The following is a 23,980-nucleotide window of genomic DNA, read 5'->3' as shown; positions in this document are numbered from 1 at the left end:
ACATTTTCCACAATATTTTGGCCACCTGGCTGCGGTGATCTGCTCCCATTCAGCATTAGTGAGGTTGAACACTGATATTTGGTGATAAGGACTTGCCCATGATCCCTAAAAATGTTTTATGAGGTAGCAGACGGGGCTGGGTTGGTCAATGAAAAAAGTGTCATCCGGTGTTCTTGCAGGTATGTTTGTACAATGTAAAAATGACAATTAGCAACTGTTGATCTCAAACAAAGTAAAGTTTTGAGCTTAATTTGAGTCAAAAATAAAAGATTTGTCACTGGAAAAACCAAAAGCTCAAGTTTCCTATGAGAAATGCCCGATAACAGCATGATGCGTGCATACCTCCCTGTGAGTGTATGTGCATCTGTTTTCCATTGCATTGATTGTTAATAAAATTTGAATCGATACACGAGTTCTAACTGTCTTGTTCACTGTAATTAGTGTGAAACTAAGTGTATGTATACACACACACACACACACACACACTTTAGCGTTCAGTGCTTTCATGCTCCCTTTGACTTTGAAAAGCAAATTTGTGGCATTAATAATTTGTATAACACTGATGTCTCACTTGAACGGTTCAAACACTGGATATTAGGCCGTAGTTATTCTCAAAAACCAGAATCAATATCTCAGTTGTTGGGTTGCATTTTTTGCTAATACTTTGATATATCTTCAGAGGAAATGACGCCTTTATTGTGATGTTGTTCCAGCGGACTTATAGTGTGAATGATCTGCAAAAAATACAACTTTCACCAGATTAGCATGCTTTAACTCCGCATTAACAGCTCTGCATGGGTGTCACGGTATGTGAAGATGGAACAATACTGCCGGCGTTTCAGTTTCAGAATTCTTACAACTGTTACTTGAAAAGGTTTTTGAATCTTTACTTCAATGACTAAGAGAACTTCAGTGCTAAAGATGTGATTCATTTTATTTTAATTAACTTTCTGAAGCAGTTGAAACTCAATACGAGTTGAGTAGGATATTCAAGACTTTATTCAACAATACTTTAGCCTGTCACATGTATGTTTAGTCAGCATTCCCTAAATCAGCGGTCCCCAACCCCCAGGCCTCGGACCGGTACCGGTCCGTGAGTCGTTTGGTACCGGGCCGCGAGAGTTGAGGTTCAGGTGTGAAATGTATAGTTTTCAGGGTTTTTATCGCTTTTCAGCGTTATTTTGTTATCGTTTTTATCGTTAACTCGGTTTTCCTGGGTCTTTTCACGTGTGTTATGAATAAATTTTCTTTTTTTCGGTACCGGTACTAGTTTTATTTTGTTGTATTTATCCGCAACACCTTAAAGGCCGGTCCGTGAAAATATTGTCGGGCATAAACCGGTCCGTGACGCAAAAAAGGTTGGAGACCGCTGCCCTAAATGTTGAGTCTGTAGGTGCATTCAGTGTCTGAGGGGTACAAGCCTTTTCTTCCATTGTGAAAGGTCCTGAGTTCAAACCCTGACGTTTTATTGTTTACTCAACAAGAACTTGAGCATTTTTTAAATGATTTTTTATTTATTCATTTATTTTGTTAGCCTCACAGGAACATTCTAATTAAATGAAACAAAAAAATTCAAGTTGAAAGAACTTTTTTCTAAACTTCCAAACCTGTAAAGTCAGCAACAAGTCAAAAGTCAAGTTAACTTGATGTCTTGTGTCTTTTCTTTTTTTTTACTAAGTAATGTAACATATATCTGACCCAGAATATTTTAGGAGCTTCTCTTTATTAAACTTTGTAATAATATACAGAGTTGCTTTCAGCTGCTCCCTTATTCACAGTGGATCGCCCCAGCAGAAAGCTCCATATGGTTGATTTATATCTCCTCCTGGTATCGTTTGCTTGTTAGGTGAATGTTAAACCTCTACAATATGGACCCACTGTAATATAACACAGTGCTAATCATATGGTAGCAACACATTAAGAACAATATAATGAAGAATCCCCTTCCCTTTTTTCAGCCCTTATAATCTCTTCTTTCAAACTGTTTGAAAAGTAATTAGAAGTGCCCTACATGCCCTAACATTTTATGACACATTTACCTTAACAAAGCAAAAATAAACAAAAAATAACACTTGTTTACAGCGACTGTGGTTATCAAGAGCTGGATAAGAAGACTTTATTATGGATGATTTTAATTTGCTATCCCACTGACAAAAGTCCAGCATGATGAAAAATGAGCTCATATCTTACAGAACTCACTTTTCTTTCCTTTTAGAACATGTTTATTATTTTCTAACCTTTTCTAAGGGAACACAACATGCTTCAGACATCTGGCATAGGAGAGCGACTTAAAACCTTTCCAGTTTAAAAGACTAAGAAGATAAACTAGAAGGCAAGCAAAACAAACAGCATTACACACATTTTTTGACCGGGTAGCAGTCTCAGGTTTCAGCTAAATATGACAATCAGAGGATCTAGCTCACCAGAATTACCATGAGAAACGTAACATCTGTCACATATGGGGTGAAATTAGACTGTATCTAGCATAATTTAGCTTTAGTGTAATAGCGGGACAGTCTTAAAAGAGCAACACTTCAAGATACATTTGAAAGGAATCCTGTTCCCAATGAGACATGCACCGGATTCACTAATTAATCCATAAACGTGGGGAATAATAACCTTATTCTTAAGTGAATTTTCTACTGGAGTAGCCTGGGACATGTTAGGAAAAGAGCCATATTGTTTCTTGACAAAATTTCTCAGTTGGAAGATCTAAAAAGTTGGTGCATGGTAGTTTAAATTTCATTGCAAGCTGTTCAAGGGATGTGAATATGCTGTCAAAAGAAAACAACCCAAATCAGATGTATGCTATTAATGATGCCAGGCACAGAAAGCCACATCCATTCCAACAGGTATGAAAATGATAGGTCCCATTACAGAAGGGCTTTGCAATCCAAAATGCTTCCTGAACTGCAACCAAAGTGTATGAAATGGACTGAGCCCTCTGCTGAGCATCATAAAGGAGCAGAAACTAACAAATGAATAGAACAGTAATGTGATTCCACTGTACCCCAGTCTGACATGCATTCACTAATATTCCGATGCACACAGAAGAAACATTTTTGAACATTTTACAAGCGATTGAGTGCACTCCTTCCCAGAGATGGGCAGTAACGCGTTAGTTGTAATCGATTACAAGTAATCCGATTAATACGATTACTTTTTCAAGTAACGAGTAAAGTAAGGGATTACTATTGCAAAACCGGTAATTAGATTACTGTTACTTTCCCGTAGGAACGCTGCGTTACTGCGTTACTAATTTTTTTGCGAGAATGTCTCATGACAGTGACATAAGCGAGTGCGACGTTCGTGACAACAGCTGTGCGCAGACCAACAATGGATCATATATCGAGTGCGGGAGAGAGTATGAGCGTGCAGCGTTTAAAGCGTGGAAGTACTGACCTTATTTTGAGTTTGATTCCATAAGAAGTGACAAAAACGTTAGTGTCCGTTGTGCGTGGGAAGAAAACTTCTTTTTAGAGCGAAAAAAAATCCTAAACTTCCAAGCAAGCACCGAGTTCAAGGTTCAAGGTTCAAGGTTCTTTATTTGTCACATGCAAGTATAACACACAGTGAAATGTAGCCTGACACGCTCCTCGACATGTGCAAAAGATGGGGGGGTAGAGGAAGAACATTTTATATATATATATATATATATATATATATATATATATATATAGTATATACATTGGGTGAATGTGCAGTAGTAGCAGCAAGCAGGTGAATTCTGTACATTAATATGAATAGACATCTGACTATTTTACAGAAACTATTTTACAGAGTGCGCTCCGACGTAATGGGAAATTCACAGACAAACTCGCCGATTCTTCCACTGACCGCTGCGGCACACCTGCACCAGGGTAAACCTCCGCCTACCCCACTCCTGCTATACAGGTGAAAATAGAGCAACAGGACCGCTAGTCTTTGGTTGTATTTATTTTCTGCTGTGTTTTACTTGCATCTATTTGAAAGAGTGAGTGTAAACACAAAAAATATATTTTATTTTATGTGCTGGAATGTGCAGAAAATAGGTTTAAATGTTAAACAAATTTCTTCCAGTCAGAGAATGTTGCATATAATTAAATTTTTGCTTGATGCATAAAGTTAAAAGACTAAAACTAATAAAACAAGTTTTAAAAAGATACTTTTCCATTTGATTACATTTTGTATGATGGATTATGCAGAAAAAGTAGAATTGGGCTGAAAGATCTATCGCTTTATCACCTATTCAGGTTGTAAATCGTGTTTTTAAAAAGTAACTAAGTAATTAATTACTTTTGAAGTAATCAGTAAAGTAAGGGGATTACTTTTTTGGGGAAGTAATCAGTAATTAGTTACTGATTACTTCAAAAGTAATTAATTACTTAGTTACTTTTTAAAAACACGATTTACAACCTGAATAGGTGATAAAGCGATAGATCTTTCAGCCCAAGTAACTTGACCAACACTGCTCCTTCCTCCTTCTGACTCCAAAAAACGCCTGCTGACCAGTAGTTGTTGACCATTTCACATAAATTTAAAAATTAATCAATTATTCCAAATGGTTTCTTTAGAATGAAAAGTGGGGATATTTTGGAAGCAGTATAAAAATTTGGGAACTACCTTCATTTTGATCAAATGAATGCAGCTTGCCATTGTGCACTGCTGTTCTATATCTTCTTTTCATCTATTGATCACAGATGTTTGGTTATATTTGAGATATTTGATATCATCAAGGCAAAAGCAGAGTATTGTCATGGTCTGCACTAGTTTGCTTGTGTTTTGCTCCCGCTCTGAGGACCAGCTTCGGTTGGGCAGGCACTGTTTCACCTCAGGGTCAAGCTGCCATTTCACGCTCTTTGGCCTCCACACCTGTTGCCGGATCTTAAATACCTGTTCCCTGTATTTAAGTTCCAGTTCCTGCATCCAGTCCCCACCAGATTTTCTGCACACCTAGACCAATAATCAAACTCCTCCATGGTTTTCCTGCATTTCCTTTAGTTTCTCAGCTTAATGTCTTTTTTTTTTCTCCTGCATTCTACTTTCTTCTGTGTGGCTGAGGAGTGGGCCCCATTGATGGATCAACTTACCTGCCGAAACCAAGCTGGCTCATTCCTCCTGGAAACCTTCATCACTACATTCTCTGCATTGATTACCTGTCTGCCTTACCTCCAATGACCTCCAGCACCCACTGCCAGCAAACAAATGCCCATCACCAGAGACATTGCCTTAGTGAATACAAATAAGCCAGTTCTCACACTCAGCTCTCTCATGTTAGGTGCATTTCTCTGAACACTTCCTAACAGTTTCACCTGGACTAATCACTCTATCCCGTCTCCTAATGAACTCCTGCCCAGCACCCTGCATCAGCTCCAGAAATAGCGCCTTGTTGAGATCTGCTGGTGCAAGTAATTCCTTGAGTGCAATAAAGACTTGTGAACTGAGAAAACTGTCTCTATAGCTACTCAAAGAGATCTCATATTATTAAGGATTGGTGATATTGAGGACATGGGATTGCTGGCAATCATACAGCAATCATCAGCATATAAGGCAGTTTTGTAAGCTGTATCCTTGTGAAAAAGTTTGACACCAGCATAAATAAATTGCTAATGGTTTAATAGCAAGGTCAAAAAGCAAGGGGGGGAGAAGGCATCTTGTTTTGCTCCTCTTTAAAGAGTACAATGCAATACAACTTTATTTGTATAGCACATTTAAAACCAGCGGTACACTCAACTTGATCAAATACATTCTCCACCACCACTTCAGAGGTCATTGGAAATAAGTGCTTTAAAAATAAAATCTATTAAAAAAGGTAAAACCTTGTCAGATGTGGAGACAGAATATGCAGGAGAGCATGATCTGATATCCCCATGCTATAATACTTTGACCTGAGGGGAATTAGTGTAATACTAATAAAGATATATTCAATACAGGAGAATATTTGGTTCACAGGAGAGAAAAAGGAGTAAGCTCAACTCTCTTGATATTTAAACTACCAGGGGTCACATAAGCCAATTTTGTGAAATAAAGATGCTTAAGGCAGAGGACAATTTCCAGTGGCTGAATGAGTCTGGATAGGCGTTTGCAAAACTGGAAAATCTGGAGAAAATGAAGGCTTCATCATCCCAGTTGGGGTTATAGATACTAGCAGAGTCACCAGTTTATTAAGGAGCTAGCCAGAGGATAATACGGACCACCCACATCTGCAATAACTTCCTTTGTTTCAAAGAAAATCTCCTTGTGAATAAGTATCGCTATGCCTCTGGCTTTTAAATTAAATCTTGAGTGAAAGACTTGTCCTATGCATCTCCAGCAGATTCTGTTGACATCAGCATTTACAGCGTTCACTGTAAACTAACAGAAGATAAAGGTAAAGAAGATGGTGTGTTAAAGGACATACCAACATATGCAAAACCAGATGTCCAAGTAGTAAGTGACAACAAATGGCATAGATCAAAAAAATAAAATAGTTCACGCTCAGCTGTTTACAGCGGCACGAAAGGCACTTTTAACTTCACAATCTCAGTGCTTAGGGAATTGCATAGAATCTTGGCTGTGGAAGACCAGCAGAGCAGCCTAAATCAGCCATTTTTGTCCAAATCTTCAGTGCCACAGCCCAAACACTGCTTTGGCACAAACAGGAAAAGAATAAAAGAAAAATATCTGACGCAGATTTTAAAAGTACTTTTGTTTAAGTTGTAGATTGTGCTCTTGGTTTGATGAAGACTATTAACTTTAGTCTACATCAAACTCGGCTCTCAGCGTTAGTAGTTCACAGAACTTTAAGCTTGCAGATTGGATTTAACCAGCAGAGTTGTGCATGTTGCTCAAAAACCTGTAAATATAAATCAGCATTAGTTAGGCTTCACATATTTGCAAGTCACCCACATTATGTGTACTCATGCACCCTCAATACCATCTTGGGTGCTGGCCTGTGCACTGTGGGCTGATAACCAGCTGGATGCTCTCTCTCTTCTTTGAACTAGAGGAAGCAGTGTCCTTGATTTCCAAAAGGAATTCCAAATTTTGTTTTGTCAGACCACAGGACAGTTTCCACTGTGTCTCCTTTTAAATAGGAAGTGCCTTTGGCTCTTGTTTTATACTTTCTCATTTTCATTACTTTGCATGGTAGGGTTTTAATTTGCATTTGTGGAAGTTTACCAACAAGGCATTTTCAGGAGTTTTCCCGAGCCCATGCAGTGATTTCCAGCATAGAGTTGTGCCTGTTTTAAACACAAAGCCTGCAAGAGGGGCTGAAGATCACAGCCAAAACCACACACTGGTTTTCTGCCTCTTCCCTTGCATACAGATTTGTGTGGATTCTGTGCTATCATGTATGATATTATTAAGTATGGATGATGAAATCCCCAAAACCTTATGCTGAAAAACATTACTATTTAATTGTTGAACTATTTGCCCATGCTCTTTCACTAGCCTGTGAACCCGTCACCATCTCTACTTCTGAAAGACTCGGCCACTTCGGGATGCTCTTTTTATATCCAGTCATGTTACAATTTGGTTGCCAGTTAACCTCATTTGTTGTTCCATCAAGCGGTTTTCTGTAGCGCTGCACAACTTTTTACAATTTTTTGTTACTCTTGTAAAAACTTTTTTTTAACACATTGCTGGCATAAAATTAGAAATAAGAATAGATTTTTTTGAAAACAAAGGATTTAGTTTAACATTTGATGTGTTTGAAAGATTTGCAATCCACTGCATGCTTTCTTTGCAAAAAGGGCTGTGAGTCATTCCCTGAAAATGTTATGCACACAAGCTCTTACCTTGGACCTTCCATCAAATAACTAGATATTTTGGAACACAGTTGTTAATAATTTGGTCTGATGATTGCCGTGGTTGATGCTTATCCAAGGTGTATGAGTGCGCAAGCTGTGAGTCATGAAACATTTTCTATGGGAAAAGTGGATGGGATTTTTTACTTTTGGAACCAGGGGTGCCTGAAATGGCTTATCCCAACTTGCAACTCTATTTAAATCAAATCCCTAGGAGTGGATTGGACCAGTCAAAAGTGGATGTGGCTTGAAAAATACACAACCGTTCAACTCCACACACGCGCACACACACACGCATACACACATACACACACAGGAAGACTAGACTCCTTGTCGTTAGATCAGGAAATGGAAGAGATGAATAAATTTAACCTTGGCTTCATGTTTTAAAAAAAGCAACAGATTTTTTGCCAGCTGACACACCTTCATCTATGATGCAGCTATTATAGTTAACATCGTGAGCTTTGTAAGGTTGGCTTCTCCCTCAAATTATTTTTGATTGGACTTAGTTCTTTGTAAAACAGGAAGTACTCTAATTCAGAAATGTGTTGTACAGGAAGTTAAAGAATCCGTATTGTGTTATTATATTTTCTTTAATAATTTAAGGGGAAATAAGCCTCAGACCAATCCATGTGTGTATGGACATATGTGTTATTACCCCATCTGTCCTCGAGGCTGTTTTCTCCTCTTTATTTGCTTTGCTTTTTTCCCCTCTGGATTATTCTTTCCTTACCAATACTCCAGTGTCTCCATCTCTTTATTTTCCTGTTTTTCCTCTCCATTATCCACTGCCATCTCTCTCCCTATGTCTGTTCCAGTTCACAGCCCAGAGCTTTGTTTCCTGGTTAAGGTCAATGTCGGCTTACATTAACTGTGGCTAAGTAAATCTATTAACAGAGATGTGTCGATGTATTCGAGCACACAAAACCAAGCGAGGGCCTGTGAATCCCATCAGATTCTGTCCAAACATAGCCTGTCTCCGTTTGGTGCCCTACCAAATGAGTGACAGTCTGTTGATTATGATCAATAAAGAGAAAGAAATGTCTTCTCTTTATTCAAAATCTTGAAAGATTATCATATGATATGATAAACCATGAAATAGCAGACACATGCATGACAAATAACTGGAGTGTGAGTAAAGCTGCCTGCATGAGTGATTGCAGAGAAGCACAGTCTTGTCAAGCTCTACCTGCTGTTTTAGAGGTAGAAAAATTATTCATTTAAACATGTAATTTAGCACACAGCTCCCTTTGTTTACCACATGTATTAAAGTCGTTAAGTCAGCTGCTAACATATAGTATTTTTGTGCAGCTTTATTCTCTGTGATGAAAAATACAATAACCTTGCTTTCCGACTAGTTGTTGTTCATATCTCTGTTTACTCACGGGATCAAATAGGTGATTAATGGCTGTTTCTCTTGGCTGGAGAATCAGCAAGACAAAAGCCTTTTTATTGTAGGTGAGATTAAAAATGGCAAAAATGACATCCTGATACAGCCAGAAAAATCCTATAGAATTAATGCAGCTGAAATGTTTACTGATCTTGCGCTCTATCAACTTCAATGAAAACATGAAGTTAATATAAATTTGGGAAATAACAAAAAAACTAAGTATATTGTTTAAAGGTGCTGTTATCTATATACTTGCAAGCATGCTAAATGCTTGTGGAGCTATTTGTTCCTTAAAATGTCTAGAAATATGCATAAGGGCTGAGCTTGTTTTACCATTAGTAGGGTCAATATTTAGATTTTCTCAAGCGTGAGCGTGAAAAGGAAAAAAATGAGCCCTTGTACCTATAGAAATGATGCGTGAATATAATGAAAACAATGAAATTATTATGTAGAATACATTAAAACTGAGTCTTATTGATCCAACATTAGCATATAAATAAAATAAAATAAACACAGAGACGAAAAATGCTTTTGCACAGAATCTGCAGAATTCAACTGCACACGAACCAGTTGGTGACTTCCAGTGGACCAGTGTTCAGGATTAAAGAGGAGCATGTTTTCTTCATTTATCCTGTATTCTGCTTCTTACGTTTCTTTTAATGTACAGTACAGCGCAATAAGGGTAGACTGTCTCTAATTTATGTAGCTCTTAATGATGCACGAACAGATAACCAAGCAGTGAGGTTGTGACCTTGCTTTCTACTCTGTGTCCTTAAACCATGCTTTTGATGTATTATTCAACAATGAATTCGTATAAAGCATTTAAAATAAGTGTGGGTGTGACAATGCTTTTGTATATGCGTGCCGGTATTTATTATTCAACAGTGAATTTGGAAACCGCTTTCTAGAATAAGTGTTTGTGCCTGTGCGCCTTTGCTGTGGTACATGTGTGTGTATGCGTGTGTGTATGTGTTAGTGTGCCTGTATGTGTGTGTTACTCTTGTTGTGAGGACCTATATCTTTTGATAGTATCACATCATGGGAACGTGTTGTTCTTATGGGGCCAAACATGCAACCCCTGTGTGCGTGCGTGCGTGTGTGTGTGTGTGTGTGTGTGTGTGTGTGTGTGTGCGTGCGTGCGTGTGTGTGCGTGCGTGTGTGTGTGTGTGTTTTCCTCTTGTTATGAGGCCCAATATGTCTTGATAGTGCCACATTACAGGGACGTGTTTTGCTTATGGGGACAAAAACTAAATCCGTGCATGCATGCGTGTGTGTGTGTGCGCGCACCCCAGAGTAAGTCTTGGGTTCATTATTTGTGGTCCTGGGCACAAGGGCTCTGTTAATGAACCTCAGACTTTGCTGCTGTTACAGAAAAAAAGAAAGAAACAGCGTGGTTTACATGGTAATGAAAGTATTAGCTGCTTTTTGACACGGCTCCAGATGGACAGAAAACAAATATCAATTAGCTCCTTTAATCCTCGGATGCGCTTCATATCCTGAAACAGTTGAGATGGGGGGAGGGTCTTGCCCACTTCAGCGTGATAAAGCCTTCGTCCAGAGTGTAATGAGGCACAAATGGTCACATTATAGTGCATTTCCTCATGGCTGTCTCTCACGTTTCTTTCTTCTTTTCTTTTCTTTTTTGTTATAAAAACCTCGGTGCTCAGTTGTTTGTAATTAGATTCCTTCAATACTTTGGTGTCATTTTAAAGAACTTTATTTGTCATGATACAAAATGGGTTTTTTTTCTCTTCTGTTTGGTGTGTGCGTGCATGGTGTAGCAGACTGATGGCACAGTGAGGAGAAGATGAGGAGGCAGACAGAGCAAAGCTTTCACAGCATGAATCTGTCTCAATTTTAGAAACAGTCCAATAATCAGTTGTAGAAAGCAACTTATTTAGCAGATATTCGGAGTAAAAACAGTCCCCTGCAGTGTTGGTGGCAAGTTTAGTTGGAGTAAAAAAAAAAATTATTCATAATGATTTGTGATACTCACTTCACATCACTCTTCAACAGTCCTTCATCAGGACAGTCATTAGGTGAATAGCGAAATACAGCAGTCACCATCTAAAGTAATCGCCTAATGAATGTGCACTTGCATGTATGTCAGGCTAATGCAACAACTTGCCCAATTATGTCATATTGTAGCAAATGCTGTGGCTAATTCAGCATTCTTGCAGGGCAACTCTGCTTTTTTCTTTAAGTCCATTGTGCTGGCTTTCCTGCTGTTTTCCTAGACTTCTTTCATTCAAAGACGGAGAATTACTTTTTTTTTCTTATAGAACTGAACACACTTAAAAAAATTATCCTCAATGCCAGAATTTAAAAAGAAAAACTTTGGACATTTATAAATTAATTCATGTTTCTGGTGGCAATGGGACTGAGAGAGATCTGGCTGTGAGCAGAGAAGCCTCAACAGCCAAGGTCAAAATGGGACAGCTCACTTAGGGTGGTTGAGAATGACTGAGCTAAGATATAGTGAGACTTCCAGATACAAATGCACAAACTAGTGATGGCTAACTAACCAGACATAGCAGTGGTGGACAAACAGAGGAAGGCAGCCATTATGATAGATGCAGCTGTACCAAGTGATAGCAGCATCAGCGAGAAGAAACACGAGAAGCTGGAGAAATACCAAGGGCCGAGAGAGGAGCTGAGAAGATGAATGATCCCCAAACTGAGCGAGCGGCTCCAGTCGATGCCAGAAATTACTCTGCCAAGAAAAGCACAGTCCTTAGAACAGCATAGATGCTGTGAAGGATCCTCAAGTTCTCCTTCTAAGCTTGAGGGGGATGGATAATGTAATGTGTATCTGTTAGTCCCCGTAGGGAAATTACTCCTCTGCATTTAACCCATTCACCCAGTGGGCAGCAACATTGGTGGCTGCCCACTGGGGAGCAGTGTGTAGGGACGGTACCTTGCTCAGCGGTACCTCAGGGTAGCCGTTCAGTGGACTCGAACCCCCGACCTTCCGATCATGGGGCATCCACTCTACCTACTGAGCTATCCCTATCCCTATGAACCCACACTAAGACACTGGAGGAGGTGGTCTCGGGCACCTCAACATTTGATCAGCTCTCAAGTCTGAGATGTTATCAGGTGGTGATGATGATAAAAAAAAACAATGAGCTCACTCTCGATGATGCTGTTGATTTCTGCACATTAGAGTTCTGAAACTTTAAACTGGAAACATTTAACCTTAGCTGCAATTCTAGCAGTGTAAAACAGACTTAGCAGCTTGATTCTATACTTACAACTATAATTTTCTGCATCACCAAATGAATGCATACAATTATATGTAACTGTAACGTTACAGCTGGGCTTCATTTGGGATGTTAATAAGATACCGCTTAAGAAATTCTACATATGAAATTGAATCTCCAGAGAATCCATATTGCACTTAAAATATGCTGTTTAAAAAAGAAATAAATTATATGTGTAAGACCCCTACATGCTATACCAAGCATAGGTATACACCCTGTCCATTTTGTTGACAGCTGTTCCTGCTTGTATTTGGTTCTCCTGCAAGGTTTGGTTGGTATCGCATGCGTCCATCTCTGGCTCTGGTTTAAATGGTCTTTTTCTCCATGTAGAAATTTTGCTCTTGCCCCATAATTTACAGTCTTACCTTCTATGCTGCAAAATGTGTTTATCTTTTTAGAAACTTTGCCTTCTTGGTGTAATGAAGTAATTTCTCCTCTTATCATTTGGGACAACGCAGTCATTTTCTTCATGGTTGATAGCTTAAACACGTGCATGAGAGAGATTAATTTTATATATTTTGTAATAATATATAGTATATAAAACTTTTTTTGATTATGTCATTAAACTGATATCATAATTAAAAATTGTATTGACATAACTGGACTAGATGTATACTATATATCAGGAGAAAATTCTACCCTTTCAAACTCCTAACTGTCCTGCAAAGTAGAATGATTTTGATCTGTATTGTCTCAAATAAAACTACCAGGGAAAATCAGATTTCTGTACTCCTCTGCTTCAATTATAGAAGCAGAGATTCTCGTGTTCATGATGTTAAAGACATCAATTTACTAAGGAAGCCAATTGTAACCTGATTGCTTCCTTGTCTCCTTTGATGAATAGATTGCTAACCTCTGCTCCATTCACCCAGTTAAATCAAATTTGAAAAAATAATAATTGGAAATACACTGACAGAGCAAGATGAGGGAATTCGGGAAAAATACAATAGCTGAATCAAATCAGACCATTGAACTCTCAAAAAGTTGAAACTTTCATTAATACTGATAATGCCTGTACAGCGTGTGGGATGTCCAAATGTTTTGGAGATTGCCTGTTTCCAAACACCCTAAGCCCTCTCAAAAACAATAAGTAAAATAATGACATATTCCCACTGTTTTCTTCCACAGCTTTTGTTTGTGTTCACTGCTGATTGCAGAGTGTGTAATAAGGTTAACTCCAGTTTCTTTTGAGTCAGCCCGCAGTCTTTGACAAAAACCCTGGCTGGGCTTTGATCACTTTCCACCCTCTGCTATCCTCCCTTTGTTGTTTTTCTCTCCTGAGCACTCATTTTTCTCAACTCCATCTACATCCCACCTCCTTTTTCTTCATTCCTCTGTCTCATTTAAGCCGTCCTGAACCTTTTGCTCCCTCACTTTTCTTTCCCTCCCCTTTCTAAACTTATTCTCCATCCTGAAAAGGAAAGAGGAAAAAGAGACATCAGTCTAGAAATCAAAAGTGCAGGGCGTCGTGTCTCCCCATGAATTCCTACACACCTTGTAATTGCTGTCAGCGAGCCCTCCGACAACTCACTTAATTGCCTGCCATCCAATTTATGGTGAGATTGGGGAGGCGGGGAAAAAAGAAAAAAGTTGAAAAAAGCCAAGAGAGATGACAAAAAGGAGGGCAGGGGAGGTGGAGAAGCAAGCCTAAAAAGACGTGGCTGCTAAGCACTGAATAGAACAGCAGTGAGTTCATAAAAAGAGATAACATATCATAAAAGTAAGGATTTTTTATGGTCTAAACTTAGGTTAAGGAATTTTCCCCACACTCGGAAAGGAGAATTTCATGATGGACCTGCAATTAGCGTAGTTTTCATTAATATTAGTGACTTGCATAAAAGTACAGTGAAGTAATGATTCTATGTGGGAGGACTGCACAGAAGCTGCTATTGTTCGAATAGATGGTTCTGCACAGCGTAATTGGTATAAGTGCTGTCATTAACGCTCCATTGAGCTATATAATGTTGTTCTATGCAAAGGTGTGTTCAGGGCCTATTTAGCTGCTGCAGTGTCTACAGATAATGCTATGAAGCAGAAATAGACAAGAGTTTAGCTGTGCCCCACACTGGCATTTGACTACTAGGTCTTCTATCACATCTGTAGGTATTTCTGACAGCAAGGCTTAAAATACAACAGGCTGGATGCAGAAAGAAGGAGAAGAAGACCTTTGCACCGGTGCTGTACTGCATCAGAGCTTCTACCAGAAAGGAGCAAGTAGATAAATAAAAACATCAGCAATGACCAGCCGGTGCTGAACACATAAATCATTCCATCTAGATGGAAGAGCTCACCCTGGCTTTCCCCATATAAGGAAAGCCAGGGGAAAGCACAAAAGATCCTTGTGGTACAGCCCCAGCCTTTTTCTGCAGGCTGCCACTGAGCACACGCTACTTCCAGATAACTGGTGAAACCAATCAAAACTCATCCTTTGTTGTTTACTCCTTTTATTTTCTGCCTGTCAAAGCAAAGTTGACTTTTAAGTGATTTGTCTTTCCTCTGATGTCATCTGTCTCGGGTGCGAAGTAATACGTTTGCGATGCTAATGAGCACAGAGACTGGCAGCAACAATGGTAGCAAAAACCTCTGGGATCTGGCCACATTTGTGGAATTATTTATCAGATATTGTACCTATATAATGTCACATAAACATAATGTATATGCAGCACTTTGCACAAACACTTTTTTTTTTACTTGACCAGACCCATGCCATTATTATCTTTGTTTCCTGTCTAGTATTTGTGTTTTAGTCCCACTTTTGATTCAACTGATATTCTTTCTCATGTTTTGTGTTTTTTACATTTTCTAGTGTCTCCTGTGTTTCCTCTGTTTTTTCTTGGAGGTGTCTTGGTTCCCTTGTTATTACTTCCTCTTTCATTCCCGTTGTTTTCCCTCACCGTGTAACCTGTCTTCAGTTGTTTTCACCTGTGTCTAAACAGACTCTGTGTCTCCTGACCCCGGTACATTTAGCAAATTGTAACAGTGGCAATCAGGCTAAATGCAGGAAAGGCAAAGATTTTTTGGTACTATTTTTCTTTCCAAAAAAAGGAAAGAAAAAAATAGATCCTACGACTATTCATGCACAGAGGTCCAAGGGATCTTCCAGGAAAGGTGACAGTACTTTTTTGGAGAATTGATAAGTCAGGACGATCTCTGATTTTAAACCTAACAGATTCTGCTTTGTAGTAGTCTGCAGAATAAGTTACCATAGCGATGACCCCCGAGTAACAAGTGACACCCCCCCTTTAGATTCTTGCTGTGTTTGAGAGAGCGTTGGTGTTTTTTTCTTTTCTTTTTTCACCTTGATGAGTATATGTTGTCCTAAAGCATTACGGGCATGTCTGTTTACCATGACTCCCTCACTGTCCTTCATCTGATCCTCTCCTCAATAGAATCTTAACACTCCATTATTCAAAACACATTTTTCAGTAAACATCAAAGTTCAACACATTTGCAGTTCCTCTGCTTGAAAGTGAAAGCTAGGAAGAAAGACTCTTAATTGTGATATATTGGAAATAGAATAACTACAGCTATAGCAGCTGAGACGATTTGTGACTGCTGATGTTTTTGATGATTTTTTTATTCAGTTCCTAAATGTCTGTCTTACGTTTATTGCGAAATATACAATTCTGCAACATAATATGAAACCACCCACACTCTGTTCCTTCTAGTGTATAGAATTCTTTTTTTATTGGGACTGAAACATGAGACAGAGTTCCTCCAGCACCAGAAGTCACTGATAACTCTGATGCCACTGTGAAGTCACATTTAAAAGCTAATAGTTAAATATATGCAGGGATTTTTTTTTCTTTGTCTGTACTTTTGCACTGTGCACCTGCTAAATTATTAAACATCTGAACATAAACCATCGCTGCTGTTTTGTATTTTATCATCAGAGAGAGAGAGAGACTATCCAGACCTGCCATGCAAGGTCATGACAAAGATAAAGAAGTTGTGTCGGAAGATAAGAGGAGAAATTATTTCACTATAAAGGCAATGGTTTCAAAAGGAGTTCCAAGAGTCTCAGTTGGCGCCATCATATTTGACTTAATAACTATTGGTGCGGCAACAAATCTTATTGGGTGTGGAAGCAGCAGCTAAATCTCTCCACTGGGAGGCCCCTATGGAGAAATTTGTTTGTTGTAAACAACATCTGAGAAAGTCTCTTGTATCACTGCCAAGACTTGCAGGGGGACCAGATAAAGCCAAGAAGCAAACGTGTTAGTGCAGACAATGAGAAGAACATGAAACAAGGACTTTGTGCTGAACTCCTTGGAGAAGTTATTTTCAGTTTCTCTGAATATTAATTCCCTAAAGAGATGATGCTGTCTTGATTGTGATGCTCGCTCTGTTGTAGCTATTCCCACTGCTTTTGCATCATTACGGTCTTTGATTAGATGTTGGGAAAGATTGCCATACAGTGCACTGGGGCCACGTATGGTTACCTGCACAGGTAAACTTCTTGTCTCTCCAGCAAAACTGAACATCTGTGTTATTGCTGAGTCACTATGCACACATTATAGTGATATAAACAAACACACCATAATTGACAGTAAACATTCACATCCACAGAAACAAACCAGGAAACCTTTCTTGTTGTATAAGTTCATGACCAAAGTCGGGCTGACACAGGATAAAGGCAGAAATAAACAACCACTGCTAGACCTAAATAAACAAGTGTTGTTCCTGAAGATGAAGTGGCCAATTCACGCTGCCCGCAAAGAGACTCTCCCCTCTGGGCGCTAGCTTTGGCTTTGATGAATATTCATGAGAACATCTCTGGTGTGATGGCGGCGGGGGGACTGTTTACTCCAGCGAAGAATCAAAGGGAGGGTGCTGCTGTGTCAGATGGCGGGAAGAATGTGGAGGTGGGTGGATAGAATGTAATGGAAATGCGTGTGTGAGCGCCTGTTTGTATTTCAGGCTCTGGGAGACTGGGAAGGTTTGTTAAAGACACGTTGAGAGGTTGTTGCCGTGGGGACAGCTCACATATGGATTAGCCTGACACCGAGAACCAGAGGTTGCAGATACATATGACACGTAAACATGTTGGTGAGTGGTAATGTATTTATATATGTGTTCTTAGGTATTGGGCAGAAGTACTGTAAGACATGTAATATACCTCAGGCTTATATAAATGTATGCTGGGATGGGGTATGGTAATGTGTAGACAGTAAGTGTTCACTGCTCTGCAGGGCAAAATAACTTGTATGATAGTCTGACTTTGTGAGACATTTAAAAATAGTTCAGTCAGATAAAAATTAACATCATAGTGAGAGATCACCAGTTTGTCTCCCTCATGGTGAGGTGTCTTTTCATGACTTTCTTATTCTTGTCACAAGCGTGATGTTTTAAATGTTTTATTTTGTTCTGTTGTTCGATTATTATTATTGTTCTGTTTTATTTTGTTCTTATGGGAAGAGAATACAGGGCATCCTTCACGGTGGACATCGAGCAGACAGCATTGTGACGTCTTTTGGGAAAAAATGGAACACCAAACCGGTCAGTGTTCGATGGGAATCTTCTAAATTGGATTACAAGTCTGGCTTAATTGCAGCTTTTTTCTTTAGATCCCCCAAAAATAGACAGTTGGTACTTTTGAGGATTAAAAATGTACAAAAACTATACAGGACAGCTCGAACTTTGGATGTAAAATTAAGACAAAACTAGGTTTGGGGAGCTGAGGAAAATTATTGTAGCTCATGTATAATGATCTGCTATCTCATTAGGCTAAGCCAAACTCCAGTCAGTTAGTACAACACCTGCAAATGGGAAAGAAAAGAGAAAAGCACCCAAGATTTTTATGCTAAGTATGTATGTTACTTAGCATTTCACCCAGCAATACAGAACTGGTACAAAAACAAAAGCCATCATGCAATAGTCTTGCAAACAAATATTACATACATAGAAAGGTTACCTCTCAATCAAAGCAGGGTTTCTGCAGTGGTCAGTGCCACATTAAATATATTTATTAACAGTCATTCTGCTGGAAGGATGCAGGTAAATTAAGAATAATTATTATTTTAGAATTTTTTCAATTATTATTTTTTAATCACCTCAAAAAAGGCATTGCTTGGTATCTGGAGTTACATACACATGGAACTGATCATAAAATCTGATATCACATAAAATAATGAGATATTAGCTAGCTGCTAGAGTAAAAACTAGCAAAGATTTTCTCAAGGTCTGAGGGCATTGACTGAATAAAGAAAAAAGGACTGAACAGCCCATGTAGATAATCTAGTGCCACTTTTATCTGCTATGTAGTTTAAATACTTATATTTCCTCGAAACAGCCAGTAACCACATTAAAAATGTAAACACCTAAGCGTGCCTATAAGAGCTAAGAAAACAATGCTCAAGAACTTTGATAGAAAAACAGTTTTACTGTTTTAAAAAGACATAGCACAGCTTCACAAAAATCACAAGTTCATTTCATGTGCTAAATGATATAAATTGTCTAAGCCTTCTTTTGCTCTAGGCTTGGTCTCTTTTATGCTTTGCCCAAAACAGCTGATAATTAATAACCAGCAAATGCTATCTAGTCAACTATTTAATAACAAGTAATTATCTGCAAGGTGGCTTGGCTCTTTGCCTTAGAGATAGGATGAAGAGCTCAGACATCTGGAGGGAGCTTGCAGTGGAGCCGCTGCTCCTGAGTGTTGAGCGAATACAGTAAAGGTGGTTCAGGCATCTGGTTAGGCTGCTTCCTGGGTAACCCCCTTTGGAGGTTTTCCCAGGCATGCCCAACTGGGAAGAGACACTGGGGTAGACCCAGAGCTCATTGGAGACGTAATGCTCATCTGGTCTGGGAACACTTCAGGATCCCCCAGGAGGAAATGCAAAGTGTTGTTGGGGAGTTGTTGGGACTTCTAGAATTCCCTTTTTAGCCTGCAATGACGAAAACTCAGATAAGTTCAGAGAAGTGGAAGATGGATGGATTCTCAGTAAATGAGTTTGTGTCACATTTCATAGTTGTGTTTAAATGTGTGTTCAGCACACATTAAAGCTGGACTGTTTAAAGTTCAAAATAGCTCCAGTAAATGGCTCCAGTTATACTGGCAAAAGAAAAATGTGTTGATGTTTTGGTAAGATATTAAAGTATTCTCATTAGTCTTTATCAGCCACTCTGGCTCTGACTCTTCCAATGTCAAAGGCATGTGAGAATCTTCCCTCAGTAGCAGGTGTGATAATTGAGACTATAAGGTGAACCAGGCTAGACTGTAGGCTAGACAACGTGTGTGTGGATGAGAAGCAAGTCACAGTCGATAAGGATTTTTGCTGTGGGATAAGCCTTGAAGACTCAGGGCAGACTAGATGAAATCAAATTGTCTTGACAAATTGCTTCCATTGGCCTAAAACAAGTTCCCAACATTTTTCGAGGTGACAAAATGTCTTATTTCCTAAGGCAATAAGAGTTACATTACCACCTCTACCAGGAACTGCAAGGTGTCAGTAAAATATGTGGCTTACAGTTCTTGTCTTACAAAATTTGGTAGGATTAAACACATTGAACCTGGGATTTGGCATAAATGTTGCAGTGCTGAGATTCAAATGGATGCTATTTTAAAGACGTGTAATTTTATAATTCACAAAACTACTATGCAAGTGTGTTTTCTTTGTGGATATTTACAAAGTTTAGTTCAGCCTTAACCCAACTTTATTTTATATCTACATGACTGGTAGAAAGACAGTAGAAGAGTAAAGTCAGAGGATGAATAGAGCCAGCAAGAGTGATGGAAGATGGTCACTGAAGATGAGCCATGGGGGAGTGATCAATGGAGGCTGAACAGCAAAAGACAGTAAGTATTATTCTGCATCAAACATTGTTCTAGGCAACCCAAAGCCAGTGGGACAAAGACAGAGACCGAGATCTCAAAAATCTCCACACTGGGGAAACAAGTTCCAGTGATTTATTCAGCAGATTGTCTGTTTAAATCATGGGAGAGTTAAGGCACTGTAAGGGAAAAAATACCATAACCAAAACAAACTTTATTGCTAACAGTTAAAGTGTGTGTGTACTTCAGCTGGGGAACAGGTGGGATGTAACTACAGAGATTTGAATACAGATGCTACCAGCTGCGGCACCGAGACTGAAACCCTCATTCTCAAAAGCCTCTGGGGAGAGAAGAAGCTTTAATGGATGGGGGGTAAAATTAGCAATGGCACTGAAACAAAGATGGATCCATGCTGCCAATATCAGTATGTAGTCCTGTGAAGGGAGACTAAAAACCTAACTGGCATAGCTGCCAGCACTCTCTCACGTCCCAGGGGTCTTAAGTACCTTAGCTCCACAATCAGCTCGGAAGGTTTTTTTGATTTGTTGAGTCAGACCTTTATTTAAGCGTATCTTTTCAGAAATGTGCCTCTAACTGTGTCTCTTTCTCAACATTTCTTTAAATAGTTTTTTGATATTTTTAGGGAAAGAAGTACTGATCTGCCCCATCTGTCTACTATTTGGTCCCAAAATATTAACCTATGGATCACCCTGAGAATTTGTACACACATCTATGGACCACAAAGGATGAAATCCAATGACCCTGGTTATCCCTTGACTGTAACATAGTGATGCTTGGGCAGGACCCCTTTGTGTCGATTCCTAAATGAAGCGCTCCTCATGCCTTGAGCATCTGTTTTTAAAGTGCAGAGTAGTCTGATGGACTCCTCTAGAAGCCCCCTCTGGACTGTATGCTTGACAGGGTCCAGGAGTAAACACATGGTCAACAGTGCCATAAGCATCAGCATCATTAAAATGCTGTGGTTCATACCATGTAGGAACAAGAGTAAGTCATTTTTATCCCTAAGCCATGCAGAACCATTGCTGTGACGTATTCTTGAAGCCTGACTCATATTTCTCCAAAACACCATTACTGGGATAAAACAACATTTCCCGCTATGTTGGACAGAAAGGGTTATTTTAAGAGTAAGAGAAATTTGTTTTTGAAAGCAAGCTAAACCTATTTCCTGTTGGCAAGTGTACTGCTGGAAATATTATGAGACAGGAAAGAGTGGAGAGGCTAAAAACGGTGAGATCTTACATTGTCAGTAATACGTGGCCTTTAGGAAGCCCACCTGAATAAATACATGCAGCACTAGTTGAACAGGACGAACAAGACAAAAGACACCCACTTGAAAGTCCTCTTTATTCTTGTAAGACAATTTCAGCAATGCAAAGCATTAAAGTGTCATAATTGTATTTTTCTTGTTTCACAGAGAGCCAGACAAGATGTCAAGGCTGTACTCAGTGGTGTGGCCAACAAAGATGAATGATCTTATACGAGAGATGACTCTGAGGTCAGGCTGATATTGTCATAGCACTGACTTTTTAGTTTTATTACCATCGACCTGCCTCACTGGAGAATGTATTGACTGAGAATGTGAATGAGCTATCTTGGATATTTATGACCGCACTTCGTTCATGCATTCCTGATGCTGAAGGAAAAGCCAAAGACAAAATGAAATTGCTCAATGAATTGCCTAAAATTTGTGAGAATCTGTTTTTGTTTGATGAAATTTGTTTCTTGCATTTCTATCTTCATCTGAAAACAATTTCTTGTGTATGAATGTAATTCTGCATAAATGACTGTATGTTGAATTAGTATTTGTTGTAGTATTTCTTGTCTTAGTTTTACTGTACATGTTTGTCTTGCTGACCTTGTAACCCAAACAACATGTTTCCGTACTACTAACCTGTCTTACAAAATAAGTTTTGGGAGGAATGCAGTTGCTGTAATAGTTGTAGAAAGCAAGTTGTAAAAGAGGTTGCACAAAGCAAAAAGTTTTGTCTCTTGAGGTCTTCGCTCTGCAACCTACATTACACTAACTTTCTCAAAATCCATCCAAGACCGCAGTCCTAGCTATAACAAGAAACTTGAGTTGGATAAACATAACTATGAGACCATTATTCATGCTCATTACCAGGAGCTCAGAGACTTCAGTGAAGTGGAGCTGAAGAATTGATTAGTCCATCAGCTGAAAATGAATATTAATATGCAATCAGTTTGATAACTAATCATTAAAGTAACAGATAATGTTAATGTTAATAAAAAAAAAAGAGACATTTCAACACTTCAGCTCTTCAGTTGTGGGCTTTTTGCACTACATGCTGATTGTGTTGTGCTTTGTGAACACTGGAAATTTGATTCAAATAAATTGAACTTCAAATTCAGTGGGTAACTAGGTAATGTGTTAGGAATGAAAGGATGCCACATCGTTTGATCGAATTGAGAAGCATCAACCACAGAGGGTTGGATTCAAAGATAGCATGAAAATCAAAGTGGAAAAATCATGTGGCAAGCTAGCCCATTTTGCTGAAATTTCACTGCAGCAACTCAAAATAGTAGTAGTTTGTATGACCCCACATGCCTGTATGCATGCCTGAAAACTTCGGGGCATGTTCATTATGAGATGTGTAAAGGTGTCCCAGAAGATCTCAACTCAGATCTGAACCAGGGCATCACTGAGCGCCTAAACAATCCAACGTGCAACCTGGTGGTGTCAATTGGACTGAAACATAATGTCCTAGAGGCGTTCTAATGGATTTAGGTCAGGTGAGTGTGGGGGCCAGTCAATAGTATCAATTCGTTCATCCTCCAGGAACTGCCAGCATACTCTTGCAACATGAGGCCACACTAGTGGCCTGCTGAAGGTTATTTTGTAGATCCCTGGCAGTGTTGATTCTAGTCTTTCTTGCACAATTGAGCAGATAATGGTCCCGCTGGTCAGTTAAGGACCTTCTACAGCCTTGACCAGCTCTAACTACCTGTCTCCTGGAGTAGCTGCCTGTCTCCTGGTATCTCCTCCATCCTCTTAGAGACACAGCAACCTTCTGGCAAAGCATGTGGCATCCAAGAGAATTTGGACTTTACTGTAGGGTTCAGATACATTGAGTTCTATTAGAACGTTCATTTTAGTTTGACTACATTTTTGACTAAGGTAGCCCCCAAACCTTATGCTACAGTCACACTAGAGAAAACAGCGACTGGAGCCTTAAGTAATGAACTCGTAATGATTTCTTACTGACTTTGAAATGGTTACTTTCGAGGTGGGGAGTAGGTCTGCAAAACTCAAAGCCCTGGGTGTCAGACCCAGGACCATGATAGCCTCAGACTGATTGCAATGTGTTTGGAAACTGTTTGCCTTTCCACAAGGAGGTTGTCCTCCTATTTTTACTCTAGTGAGACTGAGCCATACATTAACACGAACAGAAAAACACATTTTTCCCAAAACGGACATCTAATAATAATGCATATAGTGTGGGAAGGTGAATGGAGTTAAATTGCAACTGCAGTTATACTGCGGGGATATTGAGAGAAAGGCACACCAACAGTGTCCCAACAAATTTATCACAACATATATATAAACTATATTAAAGAAAACGCCTATAGCAAGCACTGTGATTTTTTTTATATATACAAAATGTTTTTGGTGGTGCAAATTATTTAGAAATCAGCATAACTGAAGGAGACATGAAAGAAGTGTTTTGTAGAAGAGATACTGAGATACTGCAAAATAGAAGATATCTGTGCTTGAGTGTGTGGATATGTGTTCATGTTTATATAT

The 23,980-nt window shown here is 39.1% G+C and overlaps 1 long non-coding RNA gene across 4 annotated transcripts in view; it reads left to right on the top strand.

Annotated features, from left to right (window-relative positions):
* The window catches only part of LOC146371931 (uncharacterized), a 39,118-nt gene extending 15,357 nt beyond the window's left edge, over positions 1 to 23,761 (top strand). Inside the window, exons 1-4 of one of the 4 annotated variants that reach the window (XR_014802769.1) lie at positions 8,946 to 17,471; positions 17,841 to 17,921; positions 20,105 to 20,220; positions 21,632 to 23,761. This is a non-coding gene — a long non-coding RNA (uncharacterized LOC146371931). Of the gene's footprint in view, positions 1 to 8,945; positions 17,922 to 20,104; positions 20,221 to 21,631 lie in introns of those variants that run through there. The other 3 variants (XR_014802770.1, XR_014802771.1, XR_014802768.1) reach the window with 3 other exon arrangements.
* Positions 23,762 to 23,980: the final 219 nt, after the last annotated feature.

This window comes from Perissodus microlepis, chromosome 15 (genome assembly GCF_051167445.1).
Source record: "Perissodus microlepis isolate ML-2025 ecotype Zambia chromosome 15, ASM5116744v1, whole genome shotgun sequence".
NCBI lineage: Eukaryota > Metazoa > Chordata > Actinopteri > Cichliformes > Cichlidae > Perissodus > Perissodus microlepis.
Note: the sequence above shows the minus strand (reverse complement) of the source record. Positions and strands in the feature narration are given on the sequence as shown.